This window comes from Xenopus tropicalis, chromosome 8 (assembly GCF_000004195.4).
Source record: "Xenopus tropicalis strain Nigerian chromosome 8, UCB_Xtro_10.0, whole genome shotgun sequence".
NCBI lineage: Eukaryota > Metazoa > Chordata > Amphibia > Anura > Pipidae > Xenopus > Xenopus tropicalis.
The window spans coordinates 14007887-14020510 of record NC_030684.2 but is presented as its reverse complement, the minus strand read 5'-3'; the positions used below and the strand labels follow the sequence as shown (position 1 = coordinate 14020510).

Below are 12624 nucleotides of genomic sequence, written 5' to 3'. Positions count from 1 at the left end.
CTGTGTTCTATGTACAATTTATTTTTTCATGCGGGCGAGACTTGCTGTAGGAGAAATCATAAACTGGATTTGCTACATTACCTCTCAAATGGAGCTCCAGGTGCTGGAAAAAAAGATGGACCGGGGGGGGCCGGCCGGCCGGCCCAGGGCCGGGGAACCCTAAGCGGCCCCCTCAATAGGCGCTGGCTCTCCTCTAGGCTCGTTCACTAAGGGTGGAAAAGGTGAACTGAGGAGAAACCAGAAAAAAAAATATCCAAAAAGGTGGATAAGCGCCGAAGTCGCTAACCAGTCACACACTGTAGCAATCTGTATAGAGACGGGAATAAAAAGGGCAAGTCAGCTTCACGGATAATGCATTTACCCTTTTAAGGTGCAACATTGGATCAGGGGCCCCATTCAAAGTGTTCCCCCAAATCTCACGCTTACTGACACTCAGGCCGGGATTCCATGTGGTACCTAGGGGGTTAAATTGGTACTAGGGCTAATTTACTAACATAGGTGCCTAAATGCAAGTTGCAGTTGCCAATAGCAACCAATCAGTAATTGGCTGCTACCATTCCCCTAAGGGGCATCACCATCATTTCAGAAGCACTGATTTAGATTTACCCCCTGCAATAGTAAGAAATAGTAAATCAGGCCCTGTGTCCATGGTAAGTGCAAGTACATTCAGTTACACATTAAGGTTGGTACATAAGGGCAGGGCAGATACCCGGGGGCAGAGGGGCAAAACTCTTAGCAGCCTGTCAGTACTGCCCAACCCTGGGTCTGTGTCTCCCAACCAGCGCTGGGAGTAAAGGCGCCTGCAAAGCCCATTTTAGGGGAAAATTCTCCCAATTCACTAAAATCGTTGACAGGAGCAACATCCCCTAGTCTGGGGGGGGGAGTCACCCAACTATTGCCCCTCTTTTTTAGCTAAAATAAGGGTTTTTAGGCAAAACATCTACTACAGGAGAGATGCTTGCTTACCTCTCCCCACAATGGCAACCAATGGACTCTACCAACTGTCACTTTCCTAGAGTGAAGGCAGCTCTCATCATATGACAAATTTTTATGGGCTTTATTTGCCCTTAGATGTGCAGTATATACATTGTATGTACTTATTGTGTACCCAGGTTGGTACATAAGGGCAGGGCAGATACCCGGGGGCAGAGGGGCAAAACTCTTAGGAGCCTGTCAGTACTGGGGACAACAAGCCCATTTTAGTGGAAAATTCTCCAAATTCACTAAAACCAGTGACAGGAGCAACATCCCCTAGTCTGGGGGGGGGGAGTCACCCAACTATTGCCCCTCTTTTTTAGCTAAAATAAGGGTTTTTAGGCAAAACATCTATCAGAGGAGATGTACACTTACCTCTCACCACAATGGCAACCAACGGACTGTACCAACTGTCACTTTCCTAGGGGGAAGGCAGCTCTCATCACATTGACATAACAATGCAGGCGCTGCTGTTAAAGGTTAAGGGGTATAGTTATCATGCTGTGTAAAAAGTGGAGAGAAGCATTACCGGTGATGTAGCCCAGGGCAACGAATAAGCAATTAGATTTCAACAGCTAGAAAACCAAATCAAAGCATCTGATTGGCTGCTATGAACAACATCACCGGGGATGTTTTACTCCACTTTTTACACAGCATGATAAATATACCCCTAAGTGTACCCTTTTGATGAGTGAGGTTTATATGGGCTTTGTTTGCTCTTAGATGGGCAGTACATACTGTAACTATAAACCCAGTGAGAATGAGGAATGAATGCATATTGGGGAGTTGTATCAGGAGTCAGAACCAGCAGTGCAGAGAAGAGAAAGTGAGAGACAGACACAGTGACAGTTACACATAACTATAAACCCAGTGAGAATTAGGAATGAATGGGTATTGGGAAATTTTGTCAGGAGTCAGAACCAGCAGTGCAGAGAAGTTAAAGGGACAGAAACAGTGAGAGTTACACATAACTATAAACCCAGTGAGAAAAAGGAATTAATTGATATTGGGAAGTTGTATCAGGAGTCAGAACCAGCAGTGCAGAGAAGGGAAAGGGACAGACACAGTGAGAGTTACACATAACTATAAACCCAGTGAGAATGAGGAATGAATGGAAATTGGGGAGTTATATCAGGAGTCAGAACCAGCAGTGCAAAGAAGGGAAAGGGACAGACAGACACTGTGACAGTTACACATAACTATAAACCCAGTGAGAATGAGGAATGAATTGATATTGGGAAGTTGTATCAGGAGTCAGAACCAGCAGTGCAGAGAACATAAAGGGACAGAGAGACACGGTGACAGTTACACATAACTATAAACCCAGTGAGAATGAGGAATGAATGGATATTGGGAAGTTGTATCAGGAGTCAGAACCAGCAGTGCAGAGAAGGGAAAGGGAAAGACAGACACAGTGACAGTTACACATAACTATAAACCCAGTGAGAATGAGGAATGAATGGATATTGGGAAGTTGTATCAGGAGTCAGAACCAGCAGTGCAGAGAAGGGAAAGGGACAGACAGACACTGTGACAGTTACATATAACTATAAACCCAGTGAGAATGAGGAATGAATGGATATTGGGGAGTTGTATCAGGAGTCAGAACCAGCAGTGCAGAGAAGGGAAAGGGACAGACAGACACTGTGACAGTTACATATAACTATAAACCCAGTGAGAATGAGGAATGAATGGATATTGGGAAGTTGTATCAGGAGTCAGAACCAGCAGTGCAGAGAAGGGAAAGGGACAGACAGACACAGTGACAGTTACACATAACTATAAACCCAGTGAGAATGAGGAATGAATGGATATTGGGGAGTTGTATCAGGAGTCAGAACCAGCAGTGCAGAGAAGGGAAAGGGACAGACAGACACTGTGACAGTTACACATAACTATAAACCCAGTGAGAATGAGGAATGAATGGATATTGGGGAGTTGTATCAGGAGTCAGAACCAGCAGTGCAGAGAAGGGAAAGGGACAGACAGACACTGTGACAGTTACATATAACTATAAACCCAGTGAGAATGAGGAATGAATGGATATTGGGGAGTTGTATCAGGAGTCAGAACCAGCAGTGCAGAGAAGGGAAAGGGACAGACACACACAGTGACAGTAAACACATAACTATAAACCAGCTCAAATGGGTACTGGGAATGCCAGGGGGGCTGTAAGGTGCCACAGACAGTCACTATTTATTGGGCTGGGGGGGCTGTTTGTGCCTCTGGGTACTGGGAATGCCAGGGGGGCTGTAAGGTGCCACAGACAGTCACTATTTATTGGGCTGGGGGGGGCTGTTTGTGCCTCTGGGTACTGGGAATGCCAGGGGGCTGTAAGGTGCCACAGACAGTCACTATTTATTGGGCTGGGGGGGCTGTTTGTGCCTCTGGGTACTGGGAATGCCAGGGGGGCTGTAAGGTGCCACAGACAGTCACTATTTATTGGGCTGGGGGGGCTGTTTGTTCCTCTGGGTACTGGGAATGCCAGGGGGGCTGTAAGGTGCCACAGACAGTCACTATTTATTGGGCTGGGGGGGCTGTTTGTGCCTCTGGGTACTGGGAATGCCAGGGGGGCTGTAAGGTGCCACAGACAGTCACTATTTATTGGGCTGGGGGGGCTGTTTGTGCCTCTGGGTACTGGGAATGCCAGGGGGGCTGTAAGGTGCCACAGACAGTCACTATTTATTGGGCTGGGGGGGGCTGTTTGTTCCTCTGGGTACTGGGAATGCCAGGGGGGCTGTAAGGTGCCACAGACAGTCACTATTTATTGGGCTGGGGGGGGCTGTTTGTGCCTCTGGGTACTGGGAATGCCAGGGGGGCTGTAAGGTGCCACAGACAGTCACTATTTATTGGGCTGGGGGGGGCTGTTTGTGCCTCTGGGTACTGGGAATGCCAGGGGGGCTGTAAGGTGCCACAGACAGTCACTATTTATTGGGCTGGGGGGGCTGTTTGTGCCTCTGGGTACTGGGAATGCCAGGGGGGCTGTAAGGTGCCACAGACAGTCACTATTTATTGGGCTGGGGGGGCTGTTTGTGCCTCTGGGTACTGGGAATGCCAGGGGGGCTGTAAGGTGCCACAGACAGTCACTATTTATTGGGCTGGGGGGGCTGTTTGTGCCTCTGGGTACTGGGAATGCCAGGGGGGCTGTAAGGTGCCACAGACAGTCACTATTTATTGGGCTGGGGGGGCTGTTTGTGCCTCTGGGTACTGGGAATGCCAGGGGGGCTGTAAGGTGCCACAGACAGTCACTATTTATTGGGCTGGGGGGGGCTGTTTGTGCCTCTGGGTACTGGGAATGCCAGGGGGGCTGTAAGGTGCCACAGACAGTCACTATTTATTGGGCTGGGGGGGGCTGTTTGTGCCTCTGGGTACTGGGAATGCCAGGGGGGCTGTAAGGTGCCACAGACAGTCACTATTTATTGGGCTGGGGGGGCTGTTTGTGCCTCTGGGTACTGGGAATGCCAGGGGGGCTGTAAGGTGCCACAGACAGTCACTATTTATTGGGCTGGGGGGGCTGTTTGTGCCTCTGGGTACTGGGAATGCCAGGGGGGCTGTAAGGTGCCACAGACAGTCACTATTTATTGGGCTGGGGGGGCTGTTTGTGCCTCTGGGTACTGGGAATGCCAGGGGGGCTGTAAGGTGCCACAGACAGTCACTATTTATTGGGCTGGGGGGGCTGTTTGTGCCTCTGGGTACTGGAATGCCAGGGGGGCTGTAAGGTGCCACAGACAGTCACTATTTATTGGGCTGGGGGGGCTGTTTGTGCCTCTGGGTACTGGGAATGCCAGGGGGGCTGTAAGGTGCCACAGACAGTCACTATTTATTGGGCTGGGGGGGCTGTTTGTGCCTCTGGGTACTGGGAATGCCAGGGGGGCTGTAAGGTGCCACAGACAGTCACTATTTATTGGGCTGGGGGGGCTGTTTGTGCCTCTGGGTACTGGGAATGCCAGGGGGGCTGTAAGGTGCCACAGACAGTCACTATTTATTGGGCTGGGGGGGCTGTTTGTGCCTCTGGGTACTGGGAATGCCAGGGGGGCTGTAAGGTGCCACAGACAGTCACTATTTATTGGGCTGGGGGGGCTGTTTGTGCCTCTGGGTACTGGGAATGCCAGGGGGGCTGTAAGGTGCCACAGACAGTCACTATTTATTGGGCTGGGGGGGGCTGTTTGTGCCTCTGGGTACTGGGAATGCCAGGGGGGCTGTAAGGTGCCACAGACAGTCACTATTTATTGGGCTGGGGGGGCTGTTTGTGCCTCTGGGTACTGGGAATGCCAGGGGGGCTGTAAGGTGCCACAGACAGTCACTATTTATTGGGCTGGGGGGGCTGTTTGTGCCTCTGGGTACTGGGAATGCCAGGGGGGCTGTAAGGTGCCACAGACAGTCACTATTTATTGGGCTGGGGGGGGCTGTTTGTGCCTCTGGGTACTGGGAATGCCAGGGGGGCTGTAAGGTGCCACAGACAGTCACTATTTATTGGGCTGGGGGGGCTGTTTGTGCCTCTGGGTACTGGGAATGCCAGGGGGGCTGTAAGGTGCCACAGACAGTCACTATTTATTGGGCTGGGGGGGCTGTTTGTGCCTCTGGGTACTGGGAATGCCAGGGGGGCTGTAAGGTGCCACAGACAGTCACTATTTATTGGGCTGGGGGGGGCTGTTTGTGCCTCTGGGTACTGGGAATGCCAGGGGGGCTGTAAGGTGCCACAGACAGTCACTATTTATTGGGCTGGGGGGGCTGTTTGTGCCTCTGGGTACTGGGAATGCCAGGGGGGCTGTAAGGTGCCACAGACAGTCACTATTTATTGGGCTGGGGGGGCTGTTTGTGCCTCTGGGTACTGGGAATGCCAGGGGGGCTGTAAGGTGCCACAGACAGTCACTATTTATTGGGCTGGGGGGGGCTGTTTGTGCCTCTGGGTACTGGGAATGCCAGGGGGGCTGTAAGGTGCCACAGACAGTCACTATTTATTGGGCTGGGGGGGCTGTTTGTGCCTCTGGGTACTGGGAATGCCAGGGGGGCTGTAAGGTGCCACAGACAGTCACTATTTATTGGGCTGGGGGGGGCTGTTTGTGCCTCTGGGTACTGGGAATGCCAGGGGGGCTGTAAGGTGCCACAGACAGTCACTATTTATTGGGCTGGGGGGGGCTGTTTGTGCCTCTGGGTACTGGGAATGCCAGGGGGGCTGTAAGGTGCCACAGACAGTCACTATTTATTGGGCTGGGGGGGCTGTTTGTGCCTCTGGGTACTGGGAATGCCAGGGGGGCTGTAAGGTGCCACAGACAGTCACTATTTATTGGGCTGGGGGGGCTGTTTGTGCCTCTGGGTACTGGGAATGCCAGGGGGGCTGTAAGGTGCCACAGACAGTCACTATTTATTGGGCTGGGGGGGCTGTTTGTGCCTCTGGGTACTGGGAATGCCAGGGGGGCTGTAAGGTGCCACAGACAGTCACTATTTATTGGGCTGGGGGGGGCTGTTTGTGCCTCTGGGTACTGGGAATGCCAGGGGGGCTGTAAGGTGCCACAGACAGTCACTATTTATTGGGCTGGGGGGGCTGTTTGTGCCTCTGGGTACTGGGAATGCCAGGGGGGCTGTAAGGTGCCACAGACAGTCACTATTTATTGGGCTGGGGGGGCTGTTTGTGCCTCTGGGTACTGGGAATGCCAGGGGGGCTGTAAGGTGCCACAGACAGTCACTATTTATTGGGCTGGGGGGGCTGTTTGTGCCTCTGGGTACTGGGAATGCCAGGGGGGCTGTAAGGTGCCACAGACAGTCACTATTTATTGGGCTGGGGGGGGCTGTTTGTGCCTCTGGGTACTGGGAATGCCAGGGGGGCTGTAAGGTGCCACAGACAGTCACTATTTATTGGGCTGGGGGGGGCTGTTTGTGCCTCTGGGTACTGGGAATGCCAGGGGGGCTGTAAGGTGCCACAGACAGTCACTATTTATTGGGCTGGGGGGGCTGTTTGTGCCTCTGGGTACTGGGAATGCCAGGGGGGCTGTAAGGTGCCACAGACAGTCACTATTTATTGGGCTGGGGGGGCTGTTTGTGCCTCTGGGTACTGGGAATGCCAGGGGGGCTGTAAGGTGCCACAGACAGTCACTATTTATTGGGCTGGGGGGGCTGTTTGTGCCTCTGGGTACTGGGAATGCCAGGGGGGCTGTAAGGTGCCACAGACAGTCACTATTTATTGGGCTGGGGGGGCTGTTTGTGCCTCTGGGTACTGGGAATGCCAGGGGGGCTGTAAGGTGCCACAGACAGTCACTATTTATTGGGCTGGGGGGGCTGTTTGTGCCTCTGGGTACTGGGAATGCCAGGGGGGCTGTAAGGTGCCACAGACAGTCACTATTTATTGGGCTGGGGGGGCTGTTTGTGCCTCTGGGTACTGGGAATGCCAGGGGGGCTGTAAGGTGCCACAGACAGTCACTATTTATTGGGCTGGGGGGGGCTGTTTGTGCCTCTGGGTACTGGGAATGCCAGGGGGGCTGTAAGGTGCCACAGACAGTCACTATTTATTGGGCTGGGGGGGCTGTTTGTGCCTCTGGGTACTGGGAATGCCAGGGGGGCTGTAAGGTGCCACAGACAGTCACTATTTATTGGGCTGGGGGGGCTGTTTGTGCCTCTGGGTACTGGGAATGCCAGGGGGGCTGTAAGGTGCCACAGACAGTCACTATTTATTGGGCTGGGGGGGCTGTTTGTGCCTCTGGGTACTGGGAATGCCAGGGGGGCTGTAAGGTGCCACAGACAGTCACTATTTATTGGGCTGGGGGGGGCTGTTTGTGCCTCTGGGTACTGGGAATGCCAGGGGGGCTGTAAGGTGCCACAGACAGTCACTATTTATTGGGCTGGGGGGGCTGTTTGTGCCTCTGGGTACTGGGAATGCCAGGGGGGCTGTAAGGTGCCACAGACAGTCACTATTTATTGGGCTGGGGGGGGCTGTTTGTGCCTCTGGGTACTGGGAATGCCAGGGGGGCTGTAAGGTGCCACAGACAGTCACTATTTATTGGGCTGGGGGGGCTGTTTGTGCCTCTGGGTACTGGGAATGCCAGGGGGGCTGTAAGGTGCCACAGACAGTCACTATTTATTGGGCTGGGGGGGCTGTTTGTGCCTCTGGGTACTGGGAATGCCAGGGGGCTGTAAGGTGCCACAGACAGTCACTATTTATTGGGCTGGGGGGGCTGTTTGTGCCTCTGGGTACTGGGAATGCCAGGGGGGCTGTAAGGTGCCACAGACAGTCACTATTTATTGGGCTGGGGGGGGCTGTTTGTGCCTCTGGGTACTGGGAATGCCAGGGGGGCTGTAAGGTGCCACAGACAGTCACTATTTATTGGGCTGGGGGGGCTGTTTGTGCCTCTGGGTACTGGGAATGCCAGGGGGGCTGTAAGGTGCCACAGACAGTCACTATTTATTGGGCTGGGGGGGCTGTTTGTGCCTCTGGGTACTGGGAATGCCAGGGGGGCTGTAAGGTGCCACAGACAGTCACTATTTATTGGGCTGGGGGGGCTGTTTGTGCCTCTGGGTACTGGGAATGCCAGGGGGGCTGTAAGGTGCCACAGACAGTCACTATTTATTGGGCTGGGGGGGCTGTTTGTGCCTCTGGGTACTGGGAATGCCAGGGGGGCTGTAAGGTGCCACAGACAGTCACTATTTATTGGGCTGGGGGGGCTGTTTGTGCCTCTGGGTACTGGGAATGCCAGGGGGGCTGTAAGGTGCCACAGACAGTCACTATTTATTGGGCTGGGGGGGCTGTTTGTGCCTCTGGGTACTGGGAATGCCAGGGGGGCTGTAAGGTGCCACAGACAGTCACTATTTATTGGGCTGGGGGGGGCTGTTTGTGCCTCTGGGTACTGGGAATGCCAGGGGGGCTGTAAGGTGCCACAGACAGTCACTATTTATTGGGCTGGGGGGGCTGTTTGTGCCTCTGGGTACTGGGAATGCCAGGGGGGCTGTAAGGTGCCACAGACAGTCACTATTTATTGGGCTGGGGGGGGCTGTTTGTGCCTCTGGGTACTGGAATGCCAGGGGGGCTGTAAGGTGCCACAGACAGTCACTATTTATTGGGCTGGGGGGGCTGTTTGTGCCTCTGGGTACTGGGAATGCCAGGGGGGCTGTAAGGTGCCACAGACAGTCACTATTTATTGGGCTGGGGGGGGCTGTTTGTTCCTCTGGGTACTGGGAATGCCAGGGGGGCTGTAAGGTGCCACAGACAGTCACTATTTATTGGGCTGGGGGGGCTGTTTGTGCCTCTGGGTACTGGGAATGCCAGGGGGGCTGTAAGGTGCCACAGACAGTCACTATTTATTGGGCTGGGGGGGGCTGTTTGTGCCTCTGGGTACTGGGAATGCCAGGGGGGCTGTAAGGTGCCACAGACAGTCACTATTTATTGGGCTGGGGGGGGCCTGTTTGTGCCTCTGGGTACTGGGAATGCCAGGGGGACTGTAAGGTGCCACAGACAGTCACTATTTATTGGGCTGGGGGGGGCTGTTTTGTGCCTCTGGGTACTGGGAATGCCAGGGGGGCTGTAAGGTGCCACAGACAGTCACTATTTATTGGGCTGGGGGGGCTGTTTGTGCCTCTGGGTACTGGGAATGCCAGGGGGACTTGTAAGGTGCCACAGACAGTCACTATTTATTGGGCTGGGGGGGGGCTGTTTGTTCCTCTGGGTACTGGGAATGCCAGGGGGGCTGTAAGGTGCCACAGACAGTCACTATTTATTGGGCTGGGGGGGGCTGTTTGTGCCTCTGGGTACTGGGAATGCCAGGGGGGCTGTAAGGTGCCACAGACAGTCACTATTTATTGGGCTGGGGGGGCTGTTTGTGCCTCTGGGTACTGGGAATGCCAGGGGGGCTGTAAGGTGCCACAGACAGTCACTATTTATTGGGCTGGGGGGGCTGTTTGTGCCTTTGGGTACTGGGAATGCCAGGGGGGCTATAAGGTGCCAAAGAAAGTCACTATTTATTGGGTGTCAGGATAGTCAATTAAGAGAAACCTTTTCAGCCAAGGTTTTAAAAACAGTGCAAAATACAATGGTTCCTATATAGAAAGAAACAGTTTAGAAAAAATGTACCCCCATCCTCAATTTGGTGCCAGAACTGAAGGTGAATGAGGGGCTTCCCTCTGTTCAACAACTGGCCCATGGGCAAACTTTACTGCTCTGAACAGCAGGGGTAGGGGTATGGGTAGGGGAGAGGTCCAGTGGGTAAGGCAGCACCAGAACTAAATACAGCCCTGATCTCTTTCCAGTTAAAAATCTGTGGGAGCGTTTTAAAATTGAGGTGCACAAATATCTTCTGCCCAACCTGAATAACATGGGGCAGAACTATTCAAATGAATGAGGCAACAGTGTGCCAGTGTACTTACCCCCAGTGTCGGGCGCCCTAGGCAACCTGGTCGGCTTTGCCTGCCCCAACCAGTCCCCCCCATACACAGTGCCCCAATTGCCCCGAAGACAGGGCCCTCCGAAGATGGTGTTCTTTGGCTTCTTCTCCTTCAGCGGCAGCTCCGGTGACTTCAGACTCCTCCAAGAGACAGGCCCTTTTATAAGGTTGCGCACGGGGCACAACCAATCGGATTAGCCGCTGACAACCAATGAAATTTAAGATGCCCAATGTTAAGGTTGACTGGGCCCTTATTTGATTATCCAGAAGCATGGCTGGGCCCCCCTTAAATGTAGAAATTCTCCGGGACGACTGTGCCCCCCTGATGGCGGCCCTGGCTATTTATAACTGGACGATCTGGAGAGCAAGCATTTTGGGAAAAGGTAAGGGAATGGCAATGCCAGGTAATATATTTATGCGTTATAGACAGAAGCCAGGTACTGACTTGGAGTAAAAAATAGGTCCTGGCATTTCAAGGACACAAAGGCCCAACAGCCCAACAAATAGTGATTGCCTATGGCAGGGGTGGCCAGACTTTTTTCGGTCGCGACCAATTATCCTGCAAGGTCTTTTAATCAGCAGGCTTCTTTGTGACACTGTTTCAGCTATCAACCATGGGCAGTAACTCATGGCAACCAATCAAATTGTTGCATTCATTGTTCTACCTGCAGGTGACTGGAATAATCCAAACTCCAATTGGTTGCTATGGGTTACTGCCCAGGGGCAAATTTGCACCAGTGTTAATAAACAAGCCCCCAGAAAGATCTTCCAGGGAAGGTACATCTGCCATTGACTTCTACATAATATCGACTAGTTTTAGATGGCAAATTGTTGAATTCGGAATCGTCGCCACATTAATATCCAAAAGCCGCAACTTTTTATTTGGTGACCTTTAGCGCTTTTCTCTGTAATAATAAAACAGTACCTGTACTTGATCCCAACTAAGATATAATTACCCCTTATTGGGGCAGAACAGCCCTATTGGGTTTATTTAATGGTTAAATGATTCCCTTTTCTCTGTAATAATAAAACAGTACCTGTACTTGATCCAACTAAGATATAATTACCCCTTATTGGGGCAGAACAGCCCTATTGGGTTTATTTAATGGTTAAATGATTCCCTTTTCTCTGTAATAATAAAACAGTACCTGTACTTGATCCCAACTAAGATATAATTACCCCTTATTGGGGCAGAACAGCCCTATTGGGTTTATTTAATGGTTAAATGATTCCCTTTTCTCTGTAATAATAAAACAGTACCTGTACTAGATCCCAACTAAGATATAAATAATCCTTATTGGATGCAAACATTCCTATTGGGTTTAATTAATGTTTTATTGATTATTTAGTAGACTTAAGGTACGAAGATCCAAATTACAGAAAGTCCCCTTATCCGGAATACCCTTTGTCCCAAGCATTCTAGATAATGGCTCCTATACCTGTAGTATATTCGAGGATCAGGTTAAAATAAAATGATGTCTTCATACAATGAAGTTCATGGAGCCTTTGAGCAGACTAGGGGCCCAAAAATTCTGGGGGACCACATCTGGCCCACAGGCCTCCAATTGGACAACCGTGATCTAGACTGTTAGATGGTGCTTTGTTTCCATGGGGCAACTGGGAATGGGAAGGTCGATTTCCATGGATCAATAAGAATATAATAAAAGGTTCCAAAGCAACAGTTGATGCCAGTTTGGGAATGGCACACTTTTCCATATCCCCAGGCTGAACCTGGTGCAGCTACAGAAATATATATAAACCTTGTACAAACATAGCCACAGGCAGTCACAGAAACCCTATGAATATACACAATTGATGCATTACTGAGAATATACTCATCCCACAAGTTGCCTGACTCTTAGGTCAGTAGGGTTAGAAATGCAGGAATCGGGTACACCGGGGCATCTAAAGCTGAGCTTCATACGTATGGGCCGTAGCAAAGAGCTTTCTGAGCGGCTGTCTGGGTCAAAACCAGACCCTAGTTGCACCCACCAGTGATGTAGGCAGAAGTGGTCCATGTACAGGCCCAAAGTGGGCAACAAGGGGCTCAGGCCTTGGGTCTGTGTGTACATGACCAGCATGGTGTTTAATCAGTGCTTAAGAAACTGCCAATAAATCACCATAAACCACTGCTTATTGCCTCCCAATACTCCCTGATAGCTGCACCCATTGCCAAAGGCATTGTAGTCCCTAAAATCATGTTGAGTAAAGGACTTTGCCCCAACCTGCTGGGTGGATTACCCAATCTAAAGGGCTTGTAAACCCTGCTGCACTGCATTGC

General features: G+C 51.8%; 1 protein-coding gene across 1 annotated transcript in view; it reads left to right on the top strand.

Moving 5' to 3' along the window:
• The window catches only part of LOC101730328 (coiled-coil domain-containing protein 77-like), a gene marked incomplete at its 5' end in the record, with an annotated part of 135632 nt that overhangs the window by 20361 nt on the left and 102647 nt on the right, over window positions 1-12624 (top strand). The gene's annotated exons all lie outside the window — the stretch shown is intronic.